Source organism: Rutidosis leptorrhynchoides, chromosome 4, assembly GCF_046630445.1.
Source record: "Rutidosis leptorrhynchoides isolate AG116_Rl617_1_P2 chromosome 4, CSIRO_AGI_Rlap_v1, whole genome shotgun sequence".
Taxonomy (NCBI): Eukaryota; Viridiplantae; Streptophyta; class Magnoliopsida; order Asterales; family Asteraceae; genus Rutidosis; species Rutidosis leptorrhynchoides.
Genome location: NC_092336.1, coordinates 183,779,417 through 183,786,419, shown reverse-complemented (window position 1 = coordinate 183,786,419; position 7,003 = coordinate 183,779,417). Strand labels below are relative to the sequence as shown.

The 7,003-nt window shown below is 34.1% G+C and overlaps 1 non-coding gene across 1 annotated transcript; it reads left to right on the top strand.

The window, feature by feature from the left end:
* The first annotated feature begins 365 nt into the window (after nucleotides 1-365).
* Nucleotides 366-472, top strand: LOC139846265 (small nucleolar RNA R71). The gene has a single exon (XR_011758992.1). It is a non-coding gene; the product is annotated as a small nucleolar RNA R71 (small nucleolar RNA).
* The last annotated feature ends 6,531 nt before the right edge of the window (nucleotides 473-7,003 follow it).

Below are 7,003 nucleotides of genomic sequence, written 5' to 3'. Positions count from 1 at the left end.
TTTGTTCCATTGTTAATTCAATACTGAGACAATCTTTTGTCAAATGTGGTCCTCCACACTGCTCATAACTAATTCGTATTGAGTGAATATCTTTTGTCATCTTTTCCATTCGTCTCTCGACAACATCTATCTTTGCGGAAATGGAATCTAAGTCATGGCTAGAATCGGCTCTAGCTGCTTTAGATGATCTAACGATATCTTTTTCGTGGTGCCACTCATGTGAGTGGGAAGCAGTGTTATCAATAATTTTGTAAGCATCAGTTTCGGTTTTCTTCATAATAGAACCACCAGCTGCTATATCTATGTCTTTTCTTGTAGTGATGTCACATCCTTGGTAGAATATTTGTACTATTTGACAGGTGTCTAAACCATGTTGCGGACATCCTCTTAATAACTTTCCAAATCTTGTCCACGCCTCATATAGAGTTTCATTCGGCTTCTGTGTAAACCTAACAATTTCTGCTTGAAGTCTTACGGCTTTAGATGCAGGAAAGAATTGTTTAAGAAATTTTTCAACTAAAACGTCCCATGTATCAATCGCCCCTTCAGGTAACGATTCCAACCAATCTTTGGCTTCTCCCTTTAAAGTCCAGGGAAATAACATGAGATATATCTGTTCATCCTCCATTTCTCTTATTTTAAATAGTGTGCAGATCCTATTAAAGGTACGTAGATGTTCATTTGGATCTTCCTTCGGCGCTCCACTAAATTGACATTGATTAGTCACCATATGTAAAATTTGTCCTTTGATTTCATAATCTGGCGCATTAATGTCTGGATGAGTAATTGCGTGACCTTGGCCAGTGCGTTTAGCTCTCATTCGGTCTTCCATACTTAAAGGTTCCAGATTCTCCATAATTGAATTTGTTGAATCGGAATCACTAGAGGATTCTGATTTAATGGTTCGTTCCTCAACAATCTCTGTTTGAATGATTGGTGGTTCCGGAGGAAAGTTTAGTGGTTCAGGATCTACGAATCGTTCCTGAATATTCTCCGGATTCTCAATTGTGAGGTCGGGTTCAAAAAATGGATTATCGGAAATTTGAACTAGAGTACTTGGTCGACTGGATGACGATTCTAAAGAAAAATCAACGGCAGTAATATTTGCTAAATGTCTTGATCTAGTTACAGGTGGTGAACGTACAAAAGGTGGTGAACGTCTTGCTCGGTGCATTCACTGAATATCCTATTAGTTTTTAAAAGGAAAGAAAAATTATAATAAGTTATCCAATCAATAGACTTTTCTGATTTTGCCCACGTTTCGAATAGCCAAAAGATGCTGCAGAGGGGCAGGATTCGTTTGGTCTCAATATAATTGAGGACTGTTTGGCTCCAATAACCCGGTCCACGTACAAATCCAACTATTACTACGAACCAGAAAATTTTGATGTCTATCAATTTAACCACTTAAAATAAATTTTCGTAATTTTAAGAAAATTAGATAAGAAGTAGAATAAAAATCTATGTCCTAAAAACTAGAATAGCGAGAAATAAGAAAGAAAAAGAGTTCGTCGGAAAAAGATCGAAAAAGAAAAATAAGAAAGAAAGATAAAAGGCGACGGAAAAATAAAAGAAACTTATAAAACTTAAAAACACTTGACTAACCTAACCTTATTACTACAACTAACTTAAAATTATAATCGCAAATTGAGATTACTAATTGGAATGATAATTGATACATAGGTAAAAGTCGTCTAAAAATATTAAAGCTTACAGGAAAAACTAAATCCCAAATGGAAATAACTTAAAAAGAAACTAAAACTTAAAAAGGCGTCGCAAAATTCTAAAGTACCTAAATCTTAGTCTAAAGAAAAAGCACTTAAGGAATTCTACGGCAAAGCCTAAAAATCTAGAAGTAAAAATAACTATGGCAAAAACTAAGTTTAAAACTAAATATGAGCGAAAAATACAAATATTACGCTAAAACGATTAAAAAGGGACAAAATATAAAAATACACTAAAAGTTGTAAAAAGTACAATTTTTATAAAAATATTATTTTTATATTATTTATTTATTAAAACTATTAATTTTACAATTTAATTAAACTAATTAAACAAAATAAAACAAATTAAATAAAAAGAAACTTTAAAATAAAACTTAATTATAATAATAATAGATAATTAGGGTTTATAATAATAATAATTATAAATACCCCGTAATTAATGATGTTTAGGGTTTCTGTCGGTGTCAGAGTTACTCCGCGAGTCGCGGTATTCCAAGCAGCAAATCTCCGCGAGTCGCGGGGTTCCAAAAATCAACTCAGGTACGTTTTTTTTATTCGACGTTTTTTTTTATATGTTTTAAATAAAAACAAAATACTTAAATAAAACTTATATAAAAATAAAGAAACTTTATAAAACTTAAATATTTAACAAAATCTTAAAAATACTTATATTTTTGTTTTTCTTTTTATATTTTCGAATAATAAAAACGTATTTTTATAAAAACGAATTTTAATAAAAATAAACTAAAAATAAAAATCTGTTTTTTTTTAAATATTAGCGTTGCTTCCGGCTTTTAAGCTAGATTGTTCCCCGGCAGCGGCGCCAAAAATACTTGATGTTTTAGCAAAGGGGTACAAAATAGTTATATATTTACTACGAAATACTATTAAATACGATACAATTTTACACAAGATATTTATTTATTTAGAGAATGGATATACTTAAACCTTGCTACAACACTTATAGGCAGTGTACCTAATCGTACAGTAGTGTAGTTTTTAGTAAGTCCGGTTCGTTCCACAGGGAATCTTTTTAAACAAAGCTTAACGCTATATTAGTTTACTTTTATAAAAATACAAATATATATATAAGTAATATTATTATTATAAAGGGGAGGTTTTTACCTTTTAATGACCGGTTTGTCGATTTTAAAACTTTAGTCGCAGTTAAAACCAAATGTAAAATATTAAAAATAAATACAAGACTTAAATTAAAGCGTAAAGTAAATAACGATAATGAAATTGCGAATAATAAAAATTCGATAAAATAAACTTGCGATAATTAAAAAGTACGATAATTAAAAGTGCAATTAAATACAATAACAATAAAAATGCGATAATTAGAAGTGCAATTAAATATAAAATAAAGGAAATTAAATATGAAATAAAAGAATTATGCTTATTTAAACTTCCGTAATCATGATGTTTGACGTGTGGATTTTAGTTTTATGCCCATGGGTTAATTGTCCTTTGTCCTGGATTATTTAATATGTCCATACGGATTTGTCCATAATAGTCCATCAGTCATAAATATAAAGAACGAAAGCCTTTGTCAAATTATTCTTATTCCCGAAGTCAAATATTCCAACTAATTGGGGATTCGAATTGTAACAAGGTTTTAATACTTTGTTTAATGAATACACCAGGTTATCGACTGCGTGTAAACCAAGGTTTTACTACTTTGTTAACAATTACACCAATTACCCTTGAATGTAATTCACCCCTGTTTCAACAAGTCTATTAACTATTAATCCAGTTCCGTGTCCGGTAAAATGAATAATTATTGGTATTTATAGATATCCCGCCCACCGTACCCAGTCAAGCGTATGTGGTTATATATAAATACGTCGAATTATAAGTTTGTATATTAAATTAACAAGGTATTGTTTAGTTAATATAAAACCCATTAATAGCCCATAGTCTAATTTCCACAAGTGTTGTTCTTTTATCCAAACCCCAATTATGGTACAAAGCCCAATTACCAAATTTTAGTAATTAGCCCAACATCATGATTACTTCATTTTAAATAAGCATAATAATAACTTAGCTACGAGACATTAATGTAAAAAGGTTGAACATAACTTACAATGATTAAAAATAGCGTAGCGTTACACGGACAGAATTTCGACTTACACCCTTACAACATTCGCTAACATACCCTTATTATTAGAATTAAAATTAAAATTAAAATTAAAATTATAATATAAATATAAATATATACGTTTAGATAGATGGATGGATATATGAGTTTTTTTTTTTTGCGATCAGAATTCGTTTGCTTTTATAGGGAGTTTCAAACTTTGGGGCTCCGCGACTCGCGGCATTTTTTGCCTTCAAACTCTGCGAGTCGCGGAGTTTGAAAATACAGCTCACATTCTTTGGAGTCTTTCTTGCCGACGATTTATTTATAAATATAATATATATATATATAATTAATATAATTAATTATATATTATATTATATTTATATACATAGTTAACTTGTAATTTTTAGTCCGTTGCGTCGAGCGTTGAGAGTTGACTCTGGTCCCGGTTCCAGATTTTTGAACGTCCTTGCGTACAATTTTATATTTTGTACTTTGCGTTTTGAATCTTGTACTCTTGTAATTTCGAGACGTTTCTTATCAATAATTGGAACCTCTTTGATTGTATTTTGTACTTTTGAGCTTTTTGGTCGTTTGCGTCTTCAATTCGTCGAATCTGTCTTTTGTCTTCACCTTTTATTATTTAAACGAATATCACTTGTAAATAGAACAATTGCAACTAAAAGCTTGTCTTTCTTGAGGAATAATGCTATGAAATATATGTTCGTTTTTAGCTTTATCAGCCAACATCTGTCGGTGTCTGCCTGGCGGAATCATGACTAAACGTCCGTCGGGAGTGCGTCGGCAAGGTGTGCGCATGTGGTTACGAAACAGCCCTTCCCCGAACTCCGCGTGGATCTCAATCCCACCAATGCGGGGTTGTGACCTCGAGGGTCCGGGAGCAGACGCTGGGCCAGGTGCACTAGTACCAGCTCCGGAAGTAGAAGCGCCGGGATCACTAGTGGGTGTCGGGGCCGGTGTATCGGCAGTAGCAGTAGCAGGTGTAGCAGTAGGTAGGGCGACGGGGTCTGAGTCTGTACTGCCCGAAATGCCAGCAGGTGGAACATCCGACATCTGAACAAGGAAAAATAAATTTTCCATGTCAGTAAGTCATAAGCAAGCACGTATTAGGCCAACAGTTTAAATCATGTATAACAATAAGTAGCATGGCAATAATAACGAATCGTACAGAAGTAGCATGCAATCGAAAGCAAGTAATATCATGCAGTAGTGAAATCATGTAGTAGCATACGACATATAGCAGTAAAAGTAAGCAGCAGCATGCAGTAAGTTCAGCAGAAACACGTAAACTAGCAAGTTGTAGATTAGTCCTATTAGTGAATCCTACTCGGGTCGGTCTTAGACTCACTAATGCAACCTAATTCCCTACAACAAATGCTCTGATACCAAATGTGATGCCCCGTACAAAACCATCGTGTACGAATCATCAACAACAGGATCATTACAAGGTTAAGTACTATATTGCATTCATGATTAAAAGGTGACGTCATAACCGACGTCGAATGTTTTACATCAAAAGCGTGCTTCAATAAACAGAAGCAAATAAATAAGTGTGCGTGACCCCAATGGTCGTTACAAGCATAGTTTCAAAAGTAGTAAAGTTATGAATGCAAAAGTAAACGTTCATGCAGGACATCTCTAGAGTAGCGAGTGTCTACAGCATGACTAGTACACAGCGGAAGCTAACCTCAAGCACCTGAGAAAAACATGCTTAAAAACGTCAACACAAAGGTTGGTGAGCTATAGTTTAAGTATAACAGTAAGTAAGGTAGGCCACAAGATTTCAGTGCTACAACGAGCGTTTCAAAACAGTATGATAAAGTATATGTTAACCGTGGGCACTTGGTAACTAACTTAACGTTTATACCCCCTGAAAGTACACTTGGCAAGTGCGTATGTTTACGAAGTATTAAACACTCGTTAAATGCTAGCGCTACTAGCCCGAGTGGGGATGTCAAACCCTATGGATCCATATCTAAGATTCGCGTTCACCGGTTCAAAAACCAATGACTAAACGTTACCGAGCTAAAGGGAATGTTTCTGCCGTTGTATAACCCACACATATATAAGTTTAAGTACTCATGCCTAGTATGTAAAACATAAAATCCGCATGTAATCTCAGTTCCCAAAATAAGTTAAAGTAAAAAGGGAATGCTATAACTCACAATGATAATGTAGCGGTAAAGTAGTAGTCGGGAAAGGTGTGCAAGTAAACGGTCCGAGGTCCTCAACCTAAGTCAAATAGTACTAAGTTAGTAAATCTTCTTAATAGGTTTAAAAGTATGTAATTAAGGTCTTAAGGGTCATCATCATTCATCATTAAACAAAAGGCGTAAAGTAGGTTTCGTTTATGAAAGTAGTTTAAAACAAAGTCTGACTTCAGTCAGTCACCACGGCCTCTACCCTTACTGAATTAAGGTGAGACCAGTGGCCATGGCTCCGTCTATGAGTCTTTTAAGTGTGGTAAAATTTACATAAGCAAACTCGTCTTTGTTTGACCGTGGTGACGGTCTAAGTGCCAGTAGGTCAGAAATTTCTGCACAACGTTAAAGGACATAGTAACGATCGGAGGGCCATAAATCCTAAACCGTAACTCGGATTAAGACGAGTCCCATATGAAAAGTTATCTACTCGAAAAGATCTATCTAAAAATCAAGGTTAGAACAGCCCAGGTCTACTGGTCTGTTCCAGAAGCATCAGGTCAGAAAGTTTTGGACAGAAACAGTAAGTTTAAAAGGGTTCCGGTGGTCTTGGTGTTTGATGTTCATCATGGTTCTCATCCTTGATGCATATAGCTTCAAGTGTACAACTCATGGGTGTGTTTACATCATCTTAACCAAGTCTTGACCATCATAACACTAGTGCAAGTCTAAGACATGAAGCACAACTCACTTAAGAGTTGCATGTAGTTTGATGAACCAAAGTTACATCAAAGTCTTAGGTTTGACACTTACATGAACTATAATAGAAATATTGAACTCTAAACTTGAAAGTTAACTAACTAATCAAGATCATAAGTAGTAGAACATAGTTCTTAGTTTGATCTTGAAGATCCAAGACTCAAAAGTCTAGATCCAAAGTTATATTTAAAGAAAACTTATTTGTGTGTTCTTGAACTTTCAAGGTTAACTTAATTTGTTCAAGAGATATGAGATCAAGACTAACTTGTAGTACT